General features: G+C 44.4%; 2 long non-coding RNA genes across 7 annotated transcripts in view; one reads left to right on the forward strand and one right to left on the reverse strand.

Annotated features, from left to right (window-relative positions):
* The window catches only part of LOC138066904 (uncharacterized), a 47,170-nt gene extending 28,589 nt beyond the window's left edge, over positions 1-18,581 (forward strand). The window contains exons 1-8 of one of the 4 annotated variants that reach the window (XR_011140594.1): positions 1,884-1,925; positions 2,114-2,164; positions 3,811-3,904; positions 5,360-5,412; positions 7,244-7,322; positions 11,255-11,365; positions 15,147-15,262; positions 18,376-18,581. This is a non-coding gene — a long non-coding RNA (uncharacterized lncRNA). Of the gene's footprint in view, positions 1-1,883; positions 1,926-2,113; positions 2,165-3,810; positions 3,905-5,359; positions 5,413-7,243; positions 7,323-11,254; positions 11,366-15,146; positions 15,263-18,375 lie in introns of those variants that run through there. The other 3 variants (XR_011140597.1, XR_011140595.1, XR_011140596.1) reach the window with 3 other exon arrangements.
* LOC138066905 (uncharacterized) lies at positions 826-15,786 on the reverse strand. Of its 3 annotated transcripts, none has more exons than XR_011140599.1 (5): positions 15,672-15,786; positions 15,097-15,236; positions 13,974-14,102; positions 13,605-13,802; positions 9,297-10,059 (listed from the first exon to the last, which is right to left on the reverse strand). It is a non-coding gene; the product is annotated as an uncharacterized lncRNA (long non-coding RNA). The 3 variants fall into 3 exon arrangements; XR_011140598.1 differs by lacking the exon at positions 15,672-15,786 and adding an exon at positions 15,326-15,585; XR_011140600.1 differs by lacking the exons at positions 9,297-10,059; positions 13,974-14,102; positions 15,097-15,236; positions 15,672-15,786 and adding exons at positions 826-4,484; positions 4,588-4,626 and having other exon boundaries at positions 13,605-13,918.
* Positions 18,582-18,921: the final 340 nt, after the last annotated feature.

The raw sequence follows: 18,921 nt of genomic DNA on the forward strand, positions 1-18,921 counted from the left end.
CACAAGTTTACCCCATGATTTAGCATCGCCTTGGGATGGTTGCGTTATGGGCAGAGCATCCCATCGTGACATGGGATCATTTTAAGGGGGGAAAAGCAGAAGCCAGGATGCTTTGAGGTGGGCAGGAGAAGGTCTGTGGTGATGGGATCAAAGAAACAGAAAGGACTTTGAGTGAAACGGGACCAGGGCTCATCTCACTGCCTCCTAATTGGAATTCGCTGCTTATTTTCGAGACCCATAATCCTGCCGTAACAGGGGAAGGACTTTGTTAAATTGTAAATGAGTATTACTTCAAGCACTCTGAGGAAATATGTCCTTTCCCCATATAGCCCATACATTATTTCCACTTAGTTATGGGGCCTCGCGTTTCCTGGAACTATCACACAGAACTTAATTCTCTTCACACGACATCCCTTTAAAATTGCGCAGCTCTCTTAATCAACCTTTGTATCAGCTGCAAATTTGCAGTATGACCTAATTTGAAAAATGTCTCAAAGTGCTGACTCAAACGGTTAGTGAATAAAGGCCAGTCATTGCCACTGTGACACTAATGCAATGCAAAACAAAATCGAGTTGCGTCAGCTGAACATTAGTTTGCAAAAATATTAGTGATTGAAGCCACTTGCTGTTCATATTTTATTTATATGTCTGAGATTTATACTTTTTGGGGATCTGAAACGGCTCTAAAACCAAATTCCGGAGGAGAGGCATGAAGAGACTGCTTAATGATGAAAAATCCCAGTCAGATATATACATCTAAGCTGCATCGTTTGCACTTCATAATCTCCTTTCTTTTATAAAGCAGAAGGCAGGCACATTATTTTAGAACTTTTATTAAAATATTTATACAGCAACATATGAAAATTCTCATTCTAATATGTCACTTTGCATTTTTAGGTTACGGTCCAAGTCGTTATCTTTTTTTCTTCTCTAATTGAAACACAGCTGATACTCCTTCAATCTCTGGATAAGTAACTGTCTTAAAATGACTAGAAATTACTTCACTATTCAAAAAAATAAAAACAAAAGGAAGAGATCTGGGCCAGAAGTCAAACGGTTCGGGGCGACGGGGGGGAGAGGAATAAACTAGAGTTACTTAAAAAGCAAAAAACCCCAACACAGTTTAATGAAACTCCTTAAAAAGAAAAAATGTGAGTATAAATTATTGTTATTTTGCTAGAATTTTGCAAGAGTCCTTTCAATTCTTTTCCTTTTCATGCTTTCTTAAGGCAACTTATTCAAGTCATAACAAAGTGGCTGCGTACAAATACAATGCATTTCTTAGCTGGTTTGTCACATATCGGCTGCTAATTAACGCTCGGGAAGGTTGCTTAAGAATCAGAGGTCTAGGGATGAACAAGCAGGCAGCAACTGTTTCTTCTGTGCCTTCTTTAAAAAAAAGGAAAAAAAAAGAAATGTCAGTAATGCAAATTGTCTAATACGTGCTGATAAAATGTCTGTGACTTAACACTGAAGTGGCTGAAAACCAGACACACGTGCACACATATACACGCAGAATGAGGAAGACAGGCCATTAATTTAGAATTTAGAGGACCAATAAGTTTTTGATAGCAGTGGGTTACTGTGCTAATGATTATTTAACTTGCTGCATGTTGGGTTAAGTATGTACGAGCATGTAAAGCGTAATGTGTTATTGAAGGGCTACAATAGGATTTTTTTGCCTCGGAAACATAATATTCAGATCAGCGGGGAAAAAGCAGCGAGATTATGAAAAGCAGTTACTGCATCATAGCACATCTCAATCAGTTGTGAAGCAAAACGTGCTACAGTTAAAGGAGTAAATTTTGCTGCTGCAGGAAAAATAAAACCGTACACAGAAACAAAACACTTCCCTGCCTCCCCCCCACTTCCCAGCCTGTTGTTTTAGCATGGCTGTATTTATCGATGCTTGCAGGCACAGGGAGGTAAGCGCTGCTGGATATTTTTCCTAGCTGGTTAATCTTTAAATTCTTCTTGTCCTTCTTCTTGGATTTTACTTATTTACTTGAGAAGCGTCTTTCCACAATAACATACTTGGAGGCTTGGGGGTCTTTTGAGCTTTAAGGGGCATCTGCATGTTTCATTTAATAAAATACTGATCATCCTTTTCCAGGTAAGAAGCACTGCCACTTCTAAGTAAGGAAAGCGAATGGGGAGGAAAAAGGTAGGAATGGCAATGAATGTTTGATTCCCTGTAAATGATTTGCTTTTTTTTTTGTTTTTAACTTCATCATTGCTCAAGTACAGTGCCGTTTGCTATTTCATCTTTTGAAACGGATTGCACTTGCTCGCCCCCCCCCCCCCTGCACCCCGGTGGTTCATGCTTTTTGCGGGAGATTCCTCAGCTGCAGCGTGTAAGTGCTGCCATTTGTGACTATTTTGTGTCCTTGAGCCCTCCTAGGAGGGAGATAGGTACGAAGGCTCGAAACCTGATAATTGTCACATGCTGGGGAAGGAGGGCAACGCAACGGCTAATGATGTGGAAGCGTGTTGGAATTCCGAGGCAAATACTACACATAATCAATATGTATAAAAAGAGGTTTTTTTTTTTTTTTTAAAAGAGGCAAAAAATGCAATGAAAATTTATGACCTTAACATTCCTTCAGGGTCAAGCAATTTATCAAATTCTCTCACTTTCTGGTTTCAATTACACAGCTATTGTGGAAGGAACTTATTTTAGCAGGTTCATTTGCCTCAGTAGGGAATACAGGACTTTGGCCTAATGCTTCACCTTTAGTGCAGGCCATTTGAGCCTTAGAACAAATACCAATCATCACTCCTTGGGAAAAAAAATCTGCATCGGCGTGGCCTATTGGAATGGGGTTTCTGTCAAGGTAAACGGTTGTCGGCAATGACTGTGGTAGAGTGGCGATAAATCCCATTTTATTGCTGAAAAATTCCAGCTTCTCTCCATGCCTGACAGCTCCCCACATTCTCGTACCCATTTGGGCAATTTCTGCACTATGTCCATCTGGTTCTTATTACCTCTCAACCTGCCAGTGTCTGATCCAGAAAAAGTGCAGGTCAAAAACAGGGGAAAGAAACCAAGGTGATGGACAAAACAGAGAGAGAGTGATTGAGAGACCAATTCCTCTGCACCCTGCTCCCTCTTCCTCCCTCCCTACCCAAAAAAAAAGGAGCGGGGAGGAGAAATAAGTCCGAGAGAGGTTACTAGCTTAATTATGGAGTTGCCAGAAACATCCTCATGGCACAAAACTGAACAGTAGCAATAAGCAACGTGCTTGAAACTCCAATAGCGTCACCGAGTCATAGCCTGTGATGTTTGCGCAGGACATTAGTGACACCTGCCTAAATAAAAACTTTCAGGGCAGAAGTTAAAACCTCGTGTCCTCGATTTCAGCAATGCTACCGTGATGATTTCATTCAGATGATTAGCAGTTGCTTCTATGGCAGGCCATCGGCTTTCAGAAGGTCAAGACTTCCCTCCAAAGATTCGCTTTGGATTGAAAATCATTGCAGAAGGTCAGCCAAAGTACAATTAAAATTTAATGTGGAACAATAATATAATAAATAAAAATTAGACTAGCTTCAGGTTATGGAAAGCTCAAAGAAAATGTTTCCATGCAAGCTTTTGCACACCACTGACTCCAAACCTACTTCAGATAGTTCAATTTCTTACTTAAAAAAACCCAAAAACCAAAAAACAAAACCCTTTAATCTGTGGAGGGAATGTTTGGCCATTTCCCTAATTTAAAGAAAAGCAAACAAACAGACAAATCCAAGAAACGGAGCTGTTAGGAAGACGAAACAAAAACCACAAGAGTACTTCTCCTTCTGCTCCTTTCCCAGTGAAACTACGCTTTGCGGCATTTGTTCAGGATCCCCTAACGATCTTAGACAACACGCCTCGAACCCAGTCAGACTCCTGCTTCAAGGGACTCAGGTGAGTTTAGTTACAATTACTGTGTTTATTCCACACGAAACACTGCGTTTCACTCATTTTATCCTTTTCCCCCAGTAGATCGCCGTCGTGAAGGTGCGATCTTGTGGTCACTTTATACCGAGTCTTTCCCTCACTTTCTGAAGGGACAAGGGAGATTAAAACAAACTTCTTGGGGCCGTCTCTGATAACGAAGGTCTGACTTAATTCCTGGTGGCAAGAAACCGGCAGCCTGTTCCGAATTTGCCCCCGTTTCTGGGCGCTTACGGCTCTGGGGCACCCTGGAATGGGTGTCTCGTACATGCGGGGATACCTCGATAGGTGCCATGGACTGATTTGGGGCCAAAGGGCTGGAAGTCGTGACCGCAATGTTACGCGAGGAACCACGCAGACTTGTAGGGACACATCGTGTGGAATCAGGGAACCTGTTGGCTTCCAGAAGGTTGAGCTGGGGTCCAGCGGTCAAAAAGCTTCAAAAATAAGCGTTTAGGAAAAGGAAGGTTCACGTAAGACAGCAAATGTATTGAAGTGTTGCAGTTTTCAATGGAGTTGCCGAAACTCCTTGGTACTGAACAGAGTGATGCTATTGCAGATGAATAAGAAACAAAAGGTGGAAAAAGTTCAACTTTTTCTTCCAAAATTAATCATTTAAACACAGCACATGTAAAACATGAAATCCAACTCACCCTTTGTTCTCTCAGCTTTTCTCTCAGTTGTTGATGTGTCTAATTGAGAAGAAAAAAAAAAGTATTTTTAGGGTTGTGCTTTAACAGAAAGGCTTCCTCCCCTTTACCTTCTGGCTGTCAGTAATTACACTGAAGAGATCTGAATGCCTAAAGTTAATGTTTGTTTGCGTTTGTAAGGTATTGGAGAACTAGGGAGAGACTTTTCAAACAACATTTTTTGCACGCCTATTTTCCTGCTTCCAATTGTGGGGGGAAGATGCAGCCGTGTTACACAACAAGACAAAACAGCATGGCTTAAAATGCCTCTGAAAGCATTTGTTAGCTGAATGCTTCTCAACTGCTACTCAATATTGGATTGTTTTTAAACATTTAAGACAAAGAGGCTCACCAGAGGAAAGCCCCAGCTTCACCAATAAAAATATTTCAGCATCAAAATGGTTAATAGTGAGTATTATAGCTTCAAAAGAGCCTATTGGCTAACCCTAAAGGATGCCCTGCAATTGTTAAACTCATCAGATGAAACTACCCTTCTCAGCTAGCCCTTACATTTGTCTGGCTAACAGTAAAAATACTATAATAAATCGGTAACATATGTTGCCAGACAAGAATAAGTGATATAAATAAAGAGTCAAGAGACATAGCCCCTCAAGAACAATGTGTAAAGATTTAAACTTTCAATGTATTAGTTAATCTAGGAACATTTTAAAGTAACTTGAAAGCAGTGTACTGTTTGTTTATATCATTCCTTATTTTTTTCTTTTCTTCTCTTCAGATTGCATTTTAAATCAAAATGCTCTCCATGACTGACTGCTTTGCAGCGTTAGGGTAAGTCCCATTTTTCCACAACTTAAAAATATGCCTAAGAAATCTATGCCAGAAGGGCATTTTGTTGGTTTTGCTTTATGAAATAAACACAGCGTTATTGGGAAGGCAGCCTCTTTTTTTTTTCCCTCCAAACATGTGAAATTGTGCATTTGCAAACAGAGCTACTACCAAGAAAGCCAATTCATCTGTGAAGTGACAAGTCTCGAAACTTGTAATAAATTATCAGCAGCAGCATTAAAAAAGAAAATGTAAAACAAAATCTACTTTGAGAATTGACTATTTTATTTGTCTTTTTTCTTTTATTGAGACATCCTTTGAAAAATGACATCAAATAAATAGTTTTACAAAGCAACAATATAATCAATCTCTAAACTAGAATATAAATCAAGGATTTCATTAACTGCTGGTAGCCAGTTTAAATTGTAGTCTTGTCCATAACGTCTATCTATCTATGTATGTCCAAGTTATATTAAAAACCTTTAAATGGCTTTGTAATATCAGCTACATCTAGCTATTATAATAATTAATGATACTGTTTTATAAATCAATATATGTATTCTTGATAAATTCATATCCAGTTAATGGTGTAATTTAAATAAAAAATTAATGTAATAAAGGACATACTGGAATAGGCAGGAAATCTTTAAAGGTTAAGAGGCAAATTTGTCTAAATTCTTTTCTTTGTACCTATTTTTGAGGAAGCGTCCATTGAAATTCAGCTGATATCAGGCTTGCTCTTATGATCACACTCTTGCCATTAGTTTTGTATTAACAGCAGTCATTTGAGTTTTTTCGGTCAAATGAAAGATCCTTCAGCTAAATGAGTAGTTTCCTCACTGGTTTCTAACGCTGCTGTAAAACTGAAGACAAAAATCACAGGAGGCATTCTCTAATGTTTGGCCAGAGCCAGAAGTGGTAGAAATGCTATTTTTACCATTACCTATTGATTCCATATTTGTGTTATTACAGGAGTATTTTGCTTATTCTACAAAGTGTTAAAAACAGATAAAATATGAATGTTTTGTTCCAGGCATGAAGTGCCTTTAGAAGGCTGAGGAAACCCTGCAGAATGTTCAGTGTAATAAAAATCCGTTCTTTATCTCTTGTTTTAAATACAGTTAATCCCGTTTATTCAGCAAACACATCGAAGAGCAACTTTAAAAAAAAAAAAAAAAAAGGAAATTGCCTTTTTATTTTTCTAGATTGCACATTGGTGAGAAATTGTGGCTCTGTTCCTTTGCTTTTATTTATAGTCAGTAACCACAAAATGTATCTCTAAGAATAACATGGGATTTTAATAGGCAATATTAATTGTGCTTACCATAACTTTTGATCTTAAATGTTTAAAACAAAAGCCCGCTGCCTGTTTACATACTGAATGTTTTATAGAGAATATCTTTTTTCGAAATTATGCAAAACATTAAGCGTTGTCAACCATACTGACATGGTACAGAAATGTCATTTTAATCCGTGGCAATTTTTTTTTTTTTCCGCGTTTTTCTTAACCTTGCTCTGCCTTATTTAGAGCAGCAACAGCGCTCTGTGCAGTTTCTCGTGACACTGATGGGTATTTCAAAATGTTCTGCGGAGGGGAGGGAGGAAGGGAAAGGAATTTGCTGCCACTCACTTCAGCAATTCAGCTGCACAAGCTGCTGCTATTTGCTAAAAGTTTACATTTCAAATGAGCTTTGAATGTAAAGATGCGTTATCTCGACTCTGGGCCTACGCCTGGAAACGGAGGGAGAAAACGGCGCGTGTGCAATTACAACCGTGTGCTAAAGCGTGGGCAAGTATTTGCAACGCGCCCATTTAAAATGCATTTTGTTTTCAGACGAAACGAGGAGCAAGAGACAGGCAGCCGTTCCTCGGAGGCTTAATTTAGGCTTTCTAGGCAAAAGAGCAAACGGCAGGTACTGTGACACACCAAAATATATTGCAGGTTTTAAACATCTGCCCTTCTGAAGCGCGCGTTATTTCCTCTCCTGGAGAGGACAACACGTCAACCTGCCTCCCCCCAGACAAAGCAAGGACGAGCCGCGTTCTTAAAAACTATCTGCCCTTTGGATCACATTCCTCGGCCTGCTCCGTGCTTTTTATTGCCACGGATAACCTCCTAACGGCATCACAATTTTACACTTGTTAAGCGGACATCTTCAGTATATTTAACTGCAAACAAAGCGACTTGGCTTAGGGGCGGCAGGAAGGTGCGAGGCTCTGCAGTGATTAGAAACATAAGTTTCTATCTGCTGTCACCCCGGCCTATCAATTATTCAAAACCTGCTAAATTTAGATGTCCGCTTCTGAAACGCTGTTTGCGCTCGTGCCGCGGGAAGATCAAGGCTGCCGGTAATTGGGCTCCCTTCTGCGTTTGAGGAGAACTGCTAGGAGCCGGAGCAGTTTTGGGGCGTCCCGGGGCGGTTCCCACCCGAGGCGGCAGGTTTCTCAGCTGCTGGTGATGCTCCTCGCGCTTGGTGCCCTGCCTGGTCCTCGCCCAGCCCTAAGGACCGGTGTAAGGAAGTAATTGCTGCCATCAGAGAGGAGAGGTGAAGGAGCGAGGGCAAAGGACCGGGCGCGCTCCTGCGCGGCGGCGGCCAACACAACTCCGCTCGGCTTATCGCCTGCGAAACCGCCCCTTCCTCGAGAAAAAAAGGTATTTCTGGGTGCAAATAATTCAGAGGTTACTGCAAAGCAGCAGGCTCCCCCCCGCCCCGCCAGCTGCCTGGGAGGCATTGCCTCGTGCTGCGCTGAGCACGAGAGCAGGGGAGGAAGCCGGGAAAGAAGCGCCGCTGCCACCTACGAAAAAGGAACGAGCGAGCCCCCCCGCCCCCCCCCCCCAAAAAAAAAAGGAAAAAAAAACCCGCCCAGGAGAAACGCCACCCGGCCTTTTCCTCTTGCAACGACAGTAATTCTTGCAACGCAGGCAGCCTTTTTTTTTTTTTTTTTAAAAAAAAGCGTTTAGAAACCAAACCATTTCAGCGAAACGGGAAGCAAATGGCAAAAAGCCCTTTCCGTCCCCCGACCCCACGCCGCCTCCCAAGCCCCGCCGACAGCAAACCCGCTCCAGTTTTTTACAACTCCCCGCATAAAGGCAAGCATCGGCGGCAGCAACGGGGGGAAAGGGGGGGGAGGGGGAAAGCCGAAAAAAGCAAAACAAAGGACGCGTAAGCGCTTTCATTTATTTGGATAATCCTCCTCCTGCTCCCCGAGCATTTTGCTGTCTTTGTCAAAGTGAATGACAACAATTTGGCCAACTCTCTCTGAGCCGCACTCAGCAGTGACAGGCAAATTATCAGAGGCCCTGCACTCCTTATTATCAGAGGAGAAGTCATCAGGAGGACGTGCGGAGGATCCCTCTCCCCTGTCACTATTTGTCAGCGGGACAAGGGCCACTGCTATGGGTAGCTGACAGGTAATTTCAACAATAACAATTACTCCTATTACTGGTGTCATAAACAATTCGCCCAAGGCATGACAATAGCAAAGCTTTATAATTCAATGCCATATAAATAAATGCCAGCAGGTAACAAGTAATTTAGCTCCAATCAGGCCTTGGCCCTGGCATTAATATTGTTATTGCGAGAAAATGGAAAATTGAAAAAATTCAATATGTTAATGGATTAAGAGCGGTTCAAAGGCTAAGGGAAGGAGGAGTGATCAGGGACAGGGGGAAGGGGCAGGGGGAAAAAACAAAGCCAAAAGAGACAAAAATCATGTTTTCAGGTTCAGCACGGTGCTTGCGTTCGCGCAACACGTTAGCTAGTTTTCTGATGCAAAACGCGGTCTTCCTGTGTTGCGTGTCAGGCCAGGGAAACGCAAACAGGAGCATGAAGCCCGTCCCTAGCTTCCAGTCACTAAGCTGCAAGCAATACGCATGAAAATAAATTGAATTTGTTTAATTGCTTTATTATGAACAGAATCATATTTGAAACGTTATGCAAGGTATATATTTAACAGAGGCATATTGCATTTCAAAGTCCACCGCTTTCTCGTCCGCTTCTTCCCTGCCTTTAATTTCTTTTGAACGGGCTCTGCTAAAGCCTCAATTCTTACTTATCAAGGCAAAGGACTTTATTGCACCCGCTCTCTCCCCAAATGCCCTTCTTGGGCCACAGCACCCACAACCCTCCCAGGAAAGTAAGCGTCAGCAGCAAACGCACAAGCGTCCGATATCCCTAAGCGCAACTTCTTGACCAAGCCCTGTTTGCAATTTTACTCTTTGTCCAGCAAGATAACACACCATCAGCCTGACAGCAGTGAAAGAATTTGAAAATCTCTAATTAGGGGAGCTGCGGAGCAATTAACGCATGTCAAATTTCACTTCGTCAAGTGCCACTCTAATTTTCCCACTAAAAATTAATGGACTTTTGGCGCGCGCGCGCCCGCGTGCATGTGTGTGCGCGCGCGCGCGTCCCCTCAAGGCAACGTTGATTCAAATCTGCTCAAGATGCAGCGTTGCACAGCTAAGCATCTTCTTGATTACAAGCCGCCGCACTTCTAACTGCTTTCATTCTCGCTGCCACAGATACTTTGTCAACAGTCAAATTACGGCCCGCTGATAACAATGCGTAATGGTGCTCCTCCAAGCAGGCTCCTGACAGGCAGCAGCCTTTCATAAAAATGTGCCATTTTCTTCTCCGGCGAATATATCTGTCGGAAAATGAAGTTTTTTGTGGTTTCGGCATTGGTTGCAATGTAATTCCCTCCCTCCCCCCCCCCCCCCGCCCTTGTACTAGAATTTATTTATTTTTGCGATCATCTGAAATTACGGCAGGGAGCTGTTTGAAGAGCTATAGAGAATGGAAAATATTTATCGGCGCTGTTTGTACAGACTTGGCTGAACCTCTTTGCTCCGAGGCGTTTTCCAGGAGCAACATCCTCCTCCCAATACCAGCGAATTTTTTTTTTTTTCCCCCCTCCTCTCCTTTTCTTTCCCTTTTTGCCCCCCCCCCTCCTCGAAGAAGGTACGGGGCAGGCTCCCGCACTCCTTGCATAAGCAGCGGCCCCGCTGACGTCAATGGGAATTGTGCCTGAGCAAGGACTGCGCGCCTTGGCCCACTGCTATAAACACGTTGGGACTTTCTCTTTTAATGGATGGTATTTGGATCCAGCGAGAAGCTTGTTTAACATGCGCATTCGCCAGAAGGCTTAAACATCGCAGGGCACGCAAGACAAATTGCCTTTTTGTCAGAGTGGTGTGCGGGGCAGGAAAAAGCACTGGCTCATCCCAGTGTGTTTTTGTTTTTGTTTCTTTTTTTTTTTTTTTTAAACTTTGCGCTCCCCTTCTTCCCCCCTTTTTCTGGGGATCAATAAGAGAAAAGGTGTAAGGGCGGCATTTCCAGCGACTGGAAGCGGGATGAACGAGAATAAAATACTTTGGAGACATTTTTCTTTATGTTTCAGCATTTAAATATGCTTGTCTGCTCACCAACTCAGGGAAAAAGCGAGTTAGCAAATCCCACCCTTTCTGCTGCTTGACTTATTGCTACGAACACAGGAAAAACCCATCCCAGTGATGTGAGTAAGGCGCATCCACCTTAGTGCGTACGTACATTATAAAACAAAACCGAACACACACACACACATTTCCTCCTGTCTGAGCCATCTTTCCGTACCAGTAACATCTCCCTCACTATAGACGAGGGACTGAAAGACGCTACAGCTCCAGGTAACACGGGCCCTGCTCTGCCCGACGCGTTTATATATCCTCCCCGTTTACATACCCTCCCTCTTCCCCTTCAGTTGTTAACATTTGGTCATGAAATCTCCCTGGTATACTCAGAAATTTGAGATTTGGGGTGTTTGGTCACTGAAGACTAGGTGCTCCCTTCTTTGTGTCTTCCAGCTCAAAAAACAGGAGGCCCCCGGATGCCTTCAGCGACACAGCGCAGGGCATGCACGGTGCCCAACTCGCCCCAGCACGGCTGCTCGACCGCTGCTAGGCCTGCGAGTTCACGTACGCGTGAGCATGCTTTTTCTTCAGCATCGCTCCCTGGGCTTTAAAAATTATAATGCTGCTTTTAAACAAAGCATAGCCGATCTACTTTGTACCAAAATGCTTTTTTTAGAAAGCGAAAAATGCTGTCACAAAAATAACAGGCAGGGCTGTAAATTAAAAAAAAAGAAAGAAAGAAAGAAAGAAAGAAAAATGTGATTATATAACGCATCCTGCAGTAATCAATTTTACCTCCAATATCTGCTTTTGTTTTCAAAATGCTAAATAAACAATACATAATGCATCCCTCATCAGCCAAAACCATGAGGGCTCTGTGCTCAAATAACAGGAAACATATTCAATTTTCCTAACAGAAGACAGTTCATTAAGCTGTGCCACATCAAATAAAACTTTAATTTCTCCAGCATCAGAGTCGCAATGAAAGCAATTGAGGAAGATGAGCCATATGGTACTTCTATCAGCAAACACATATTGCTCATTCCCCCAAAGTTTTCTAATTCTGCTCCCCAGACCTGTGTAATATAGATAATGTGCTCTGAGCGCAGCAACCATGAGCTATCTGGTGTACACTTCTAATACTGTATTTAATGGGAAATAATGAATCATAAAAGCCTGCAGAAGACGGCTTTTGCTAACCTAAATCTCAGCTGTAATTTCATTGTTCTGTGCCTAAGATGCTGTTTGCCCTTTTCAAACAACAGCAGTTGAGCATAATTATGCTGCTGCGAACCTGGGCTGCAAAAAGGAAGCCCTCCTAATATCACCAAGTTGCTGTTAACTCTTCCAGTCCTGGATGGGGGGCAGCTCTCGGCTCCCGGCGGAGACCTTTGCGTCAGGTTTGGGGGCTTATTAGCACGCGCATATACCTGTATCCCAATCGCCAGTGCACAGCCACACAAATTAAACTGATCGCTCCCGAACTGGGCCAAAAAAAACGCAACAGGAGAAGTCTAGTAAAAATTAGGAAATCTGCTTGACATCAGGAAATCCGACACTTGTCTGCTGTAACATCTGTAAGCGCCAAAGCTGTATAATGGTAATAAGAGATGGACCTCTTTTTTTTTTTTTTTTCCCCAAAGGTAAGTCTATTTTTTCTTCTTGCCAGGTAAAAAAACTGGGGTTAGCGCTCTGCATAAAGGGCCACCTAAACTTTAGAGTGCTTGTGCTTCCTTTCGAAATTTGTGATGAGCCATTTCATTGTAGCAGGGGGTTGAAAGTTAAGTGACACCGCTGCACCGGGCTCTCTGTGTCTCGCGCTGCAGCGAGGAACCTGTGTGTCTGTGAAAGAGCCTTGGGTCTGTTTCCTGAAGGTTCAGAGGTAACCGCGCGCACACACGCGCTTTCATGGACAATTCATAAAGGCAAAGGCAAGAATAGACAGGTATTATTTTGACATGACTAGCGCTGCCTGGAAAACGCCTTCAACGCTGCCCAAGTAAAGCCTCGCCCGCTCCTTCCCCCCCCCCCCCGTCCATTAAATTTAAAACACTGTCTAGATATGCTACTTCTACATATTGAAAACATATTTTAGTGGCTGTGTTTGTTTTGGCAATGTATGAGCCCAAAAACAATTAGATTAAAAAGAGCGACTTTTAAAAGTTAGAGATTGCCTTTTAAAAGCTTATTAAAATCAGCATGTTAGATGGCTGCCTTTGAATTAGCTCAGAGCCTTGATTGCTTTCATTAAAGCTGACTGTTTGGGTGCTGCTCGGTGAATGTTCAAGGCTGTTTCCCCCCCCCCCCCCCGGCCCCGAGCCGCTTCTCACTACTTGTCAGCTCGCGTTTTCCCTCCCCGGCATTTTAAAGCGCTCCGATTTTTAGCGGAGCGACAGTCACCTCCGTGCGCGGTATCGCAACAAAATCGCCAGCAGCCGAGCGGGGGTGGAGGGGGAGACCAACAGGTAAAATAAGAACGGCTAAGAATAGCTAAAGGAAAAAAAAAAAAGAAAGAAAAAGAAAAAAAAAGGGGGAAAAAAAGTTAAAAAGCCCCCCCGCCACCGCCTCAGCCCAATGAAAACAAAACAAGACATCCCCCCCCCCACCCCACCGCCCCGCGAGCCACCAAAAAACAAAACAGCGCATCGATCATGGCCCCTGAATGCCTAAAAAACAAATGTTTAAACAGTTTTTTTTTTTTGAAACGGTGCAGAAAAACCTCTGCATGCTCCGCTGGGTTACAATAACAATGGTCTATTGCAATGTAAAACAAGCTGGAGGATAAAAAGGTGCTTTTTGTTACCATTTTATCAAAGCTGTTCATCTTCTAGCTGCAGGCAGCATTTTGCTGGAATTGCAGATATTTCTCTGTCCAGGCGCCTTTGTTTGTGCATCTCATTTGCATATATTTATCTCCAGCTGAGGGTGCTTTCAGCTCGTTAAGGCCTCCCCTCACATTATTTCATAAGCCAGCTGCTAGGAGGGATTTCACCTGTGGTGCCTGAGAAAAGAGGGGTGAAAAACCAAATTCTTCATAAAAAGGCAATCTTCGGGCTCTCGTCCCCTCTAAATGGGCACCATTTGTGCGGAGCAGCCCCTTGTCATGATAGATGCCTCCTGGGGTCAGGGGGGAGAGTTGATTTGAAGGTCAGCAGTAAAACAACAGACAAACCAGACGCCAAACTGGTTCCTTAGCTGTCGGTGGGAGCCGCAGTACAACCAGGTCCTGAACCTTTTTCAACCTCTCATAAAACAGGGGAAGGATCTGAAGTGGAGCAAGCAGGCCCCGGAGGAAGCCGCGCTGCAAAAACACAAATAACACCAATATCAGGCAGCCGCGGGGAACAACGGGCCCGCTCCCGGCTCCCGGCGCGGCGCGGCACGCTATTGTTTCAGGAGCGCGGGAATTAATCCCACTTATTTATTTAAGGCGTGTCAACTCGCTGCCTAAACCTGTTTCAGTGTCAGGACGAATAAAACTTTTACGGCTCGTAAAACAGCGCCATTCATCTCCCCGTTCTTGGTGGTGGCGCTGGGGGTTTTCCCCGCGGACGCGCGGGGCTTGGTTTGCTCCCCGGAGAGCAGGCGCTCTCCCTCGCAAACCCAGGGAAGGAAAAGGCGCATCCAACCCCGGGCTAGTAACTCCTCCGGGAGACCCCGCTGCCAGCCACGTTTGCAGCTCGTGCTTTGCCTTAGCCAGGGCGCTGGCATGTAATCCCCACAGGCGCAACCATCCTCTCCGCCACCGCCGCCGTGCAGTCCTGCCATAACTTAAAAAAAAAAAAAAAAAAAAAAAAGATTTAACCGACAGCAATGTCGGTTAAATTTCTGCTGCCGTCTCCCGTTTGGCTGTGGACTACCGAATTATCAGCAATAGATGCAAATCAGATGAGGGCACCGCCGCCCGTGAGGCCCGGGCTCAGCTTCTGTGTTTGATTACAGATGGTAAATGTTAATTCATCATAATCGCGTGCAATGTTCCCCCCCCCCCCTCCCCTTATCCCAGGCCTAAAACCGACAATGAATTTATGTCGTCTATGGAGCTTCGGACCAACAGGTAATAAAATACAATAAAGTGCGCTTTTTATCAGAAAAAAAAAATCCCATTAATTATAGTTCATGACTACTCTAAACCAAATGTTCAAATAGTAGTTGGAAATGATGCATAAAATCTCAGCATGTTCTGATAGGTTATAGAGTCAGTGGTTTATTGCAATGTAAAACAAGCCACAGGAAGAGAGGGTGGTTTTGTTTACCATTTTCATCAAAGCTGTTCATCATGTTGATATACTTACGCTATATTGTGACCTCTACGTACGTTGCATTTCATTTATTTATTTTCCAGGTTGTTGCCACTTTTGCTGCTTTAACGTCAGAGAAGCCAAGTAATTCTCAGGTCTCTGTGAAATATGCCCCATCTGAGCTGAATTTCTGCCTACAGACCAACCGATAGAGACAAACGTAAGAAATATTTGTTATCGTCAAGTAAGGTTTTCTTTTTACTTAATCTGAGGCAATTAGTACCTGAATAAACACAGACTAAGTAATCTGCCTCCTCAAAATGTAATTACTCTCTAAAAGAATTACTCAGCTCTACCCAAGGAGAGCACAGCTCTGATGAAAATGCCTTTGAGATTCCCTTCTTATCCCCATTTCATGTTGTCCCAGAAAGCATTTTCCAAAACACGGGTAACTTCTAATTTCTCCCCTGCCAAACGCTGAGGGGACCCCGGGCCACTCTCTGCAGTTGCCGCCCTCTCCCCCCGAATCTCCAGCCCTGCTTCTCATTTTTCTTTGACTCTAATCTAATCACTAATTCCTTTGCTTGGCCAAATAGTTAAAAATGTTAAGTGCTAGCAATTCCTCCTACCTCCCCCTCATATCTGTCTCTGTTTATGGAATGGGCCCTGGTTTCCTCCTTCTCTTGTTCAGCTGTAGGTCTTCAGGTCAGGAGACTGTAAATACACACAGCACTGCCCCAACCCATAAATCTGAGCAAAGGGCAGCCTTATATATTCAGATAAGCGAGGCAGAGGGGAAAAAAGCAAAAGCAAAAGCAAAATAAAAAAAAAAAAGAGGACAGGGAGAACAAACAGACCCCGTGGCGAAGGAGGAGGCACTTTCCTGCAGACACAAATGAAATGCCAACGCAACGCCACCGAGAGTAACCCGCTCGAGGGCAGCGGGAGGGAATCTCCTCTCACCTCGCCGCAGTCGCCAGTAAGGGGTGAATCTGAATTGGTCACCCCCACCCCCCCCTTCATTGTTTGTCTATAAATCCTTACAAAACGCGTTTTATTACCTTCGAGGCAAAAAAATTAAACAAGAGATTTCTATGGCTTTATAACATGCCTCTCTCTCCCCAAGACCTTTGTTGGTCTTTCTCTTTTTTTCCCCCCCCATTTTATTTCCAGCACCTCCGAAGCTTTCAAGGGAACAGTCCCCCTGTTATTGCTTCTCAGTTCCAAGGTCTTAGAATAAATAACATTGTTATTACTCACTTCACCAATTTCCAAGAAGAAATATTGCTGCAGCAAATGCGAACAGCACTAATATTTGCAAAGTGATAAATGGATTGCTGCATACCTTCCAGTCTGTGTGGCCTCCAGCCATCCCCAGCCCGTCCGCGGCTCTCCGTGGGCCGGCAGGGAGGGCGCCCGGCACCCCATGGCACAGCGATGGATTTCGACATCGGGATCATCCGGCTCAGCCATCCCACCGACCGGTGCGCGCCCGGAGCTTTCCTGGGTGCTGGGGGCCAGGTGCCGGGTGCTGGGCCCGGCCCCGCTCCCCAGGTGAGCTCCAACATAGCCCTGGCGTCACCACTGTGCAGGCCATGGCACTCCGTGGCCTTCCCATCCTGAGCCCCTAAAAAAGAGGTTAAAAAAAATCATCCGCTTGGCCGAAAAAGGCTTGCAAGGCAGGGGATAATGATTTTTTTACATTCTGCAGCTTTCCCGCGCTCGGGCATCCCCGGCGCCTAAAGAGAAACAGCAGTCAGATGCTTGTGGTGCTGGCAGGCATGAGGAGTAAAGATGTTCAGCGGTGTGAAAGAGGGAAAGGAGTATTCCCTGCTGCCCTCTCCCTCTTTTTTGAGGTATTATATTCTCAGCAAACTTTCTTAACCGAATCTGGAGCGGGGGACCCAGGGTGGCCTTCTCACCCCAAGGCGATACGGGCAGGGAAGCGCCCTACCTGACTGCCTACTGCAAAACGAGGTTTGCCAGCTAAGAGTTCACTTGTAATGAATGAAAAAAAGGGGGAAGTATTTTATCTTTTTTTGAGTAGCAATATATATGTATGATGCAGACGTCTCATTTTTATTTAAAACAAAATCTCCAAATCCTGCCTTTGCAGGCTTTCATCTCCTGCCAGCCCGGGGAGCCGGCAAAAGCCTGTGCAAATGTGCAGGTCACTATTGTTAATAACAAGTGATAGTTTGTATTGGTTTATAATCAAAGCGTTAACACACAAACTATCCATAATACTCTCTCTTAAAAGTTGATGTCTGTGTGTAGGTTTATACAGCTATAAATATGCACGCAACTACATATATATATATGTGTGTGTGTGTGTGTGTGTGAGAAACTATATACACATGCGCGCGCGCGCACACACACACACACACACACACACATATATATATGCACACACATTATACGCATCTGCACACCTAAAAATACAGCTTGGACTAAATGAAAAAAAATGAAGAATTATCTAAGGAAAAATAGTCGAGGAAGCTGGCACAGTGCGAGTGTTGGCATTTTCGTCTCGGTGAGCTGCTCCACGTTTGGAAACATTCATAAACCTCCCTAAAAATTTATTGGCGCCTTCTCTAACTCTACAAACCGGAGCTGAGAATGTCTCAAGAACATGTTTTCTTGAGTGATTTCTACCACTTCCTGGTTTCCCAGTTAGGCAGGAAACGTGGGGAGATTAGCGTTTCTTGCGGCATTCGGCTTCCAGCCCCCACCAAAAGCAGAAAGCGCACAGGTAAGAAGAAAAAAAATCTGAATAGCTGAATAGATACAAAGCATCTACACATGCGTGCGCACGTTTACGGAAACAGCAGCTTTGGAAAAAAAGTCAGGTCTTCATTTTTTTATTATTTCTTTTCCTCGAACCTCAAAAAGAAAAAAAAAAGTCAAGGCAGTTCTTATTTTATCCAGACCAGTTCATAAATCCCCAGTCATAAATCCCCGTGATATCCCGGGCTGCTGGATTTTGCATTTGGAGCTCGGAAAGGCGGATAGCTGGAAGATTTATAAAATCTCAGGTAGCCGGCGCGCTCCCTGTTGGCAGCACATCGGAGGGCTGGGGTGCGGGGAGCACGCGGCCGGGCGCACGCCTGGGCCGCGCCGTGCTCGCCGAGCAGCCCCCGTCAACTGGCCGCCGGCGTGGAGGATGCCTGCAGAGGGCTGGAATTGGGTCATTTGGGATGGCCAGGCCCTCTTCCGGGGACTTTTCCATCGGGGCACCTGCACAGCCCTACAGCTCCAACAGCCCTTCCTGCTCTTCTTTTCCCCCCTCCCTTCTTGTTACTGAGCAGCTAAATTATTTGCTTTATATTTCAGATATTTACATCCATGGACCTGCATGCAGTGGCGTCGGTGGGGAAGGTCCTCCTTCGGCCTCGCTGGGATGGAACCAGCGTGGGCTCAGATCTACTGGGGTTGACATTTCATGAGAAGCATGCAATCAAGCTACTCTTTTTTTTTTTTTTTTTTGGCTTGTTTATATTAGTGGCAATTAAAGCAATGCAACAGTTTCTGCTTCCTGCATATGGTGAACTTCTCTCCCTCTGAACAGGTTTACCGCACGCAAGCCGGGCTTGCAAGCCGCAGAGAGCCGCTTGCTTCCAGCAGGCCTGTTCTCCACGAGCACCACCACGATGTGCATTAGAAACAGCTACTAGTTTGAGAGGTCAAACTGAACCAGATGCAGGCATAAGGACTATAGCAGAATTATGGCAGGGTGGGTTTCCTTGTTTCTTCTCGAAATCCCAAGCTTCGCCTTTCCACATCCGCCGGGGTGCCTCACTCTTCTGCTGTTCCCAGTAATGTCTGCAGACACTGATGTGGGTGCTGCTGGCTGCTCCTCGAGGAGACCGTGCTGCAATG

Source organism: Struthio camelus, chromosome 3 (assembly GCF_040807025.1).
Source record: "Struthio camelus isolate bStrCam1 chromosome 3, bStrCam1.hap1, whole genome shotgun sequence".
Classification (NCBI taxonomy): Eukaryota; Metazoa; Chordata; class Aves; order Struthioniformes; family Struthionidae; genus Struthio; species Struthio camelus.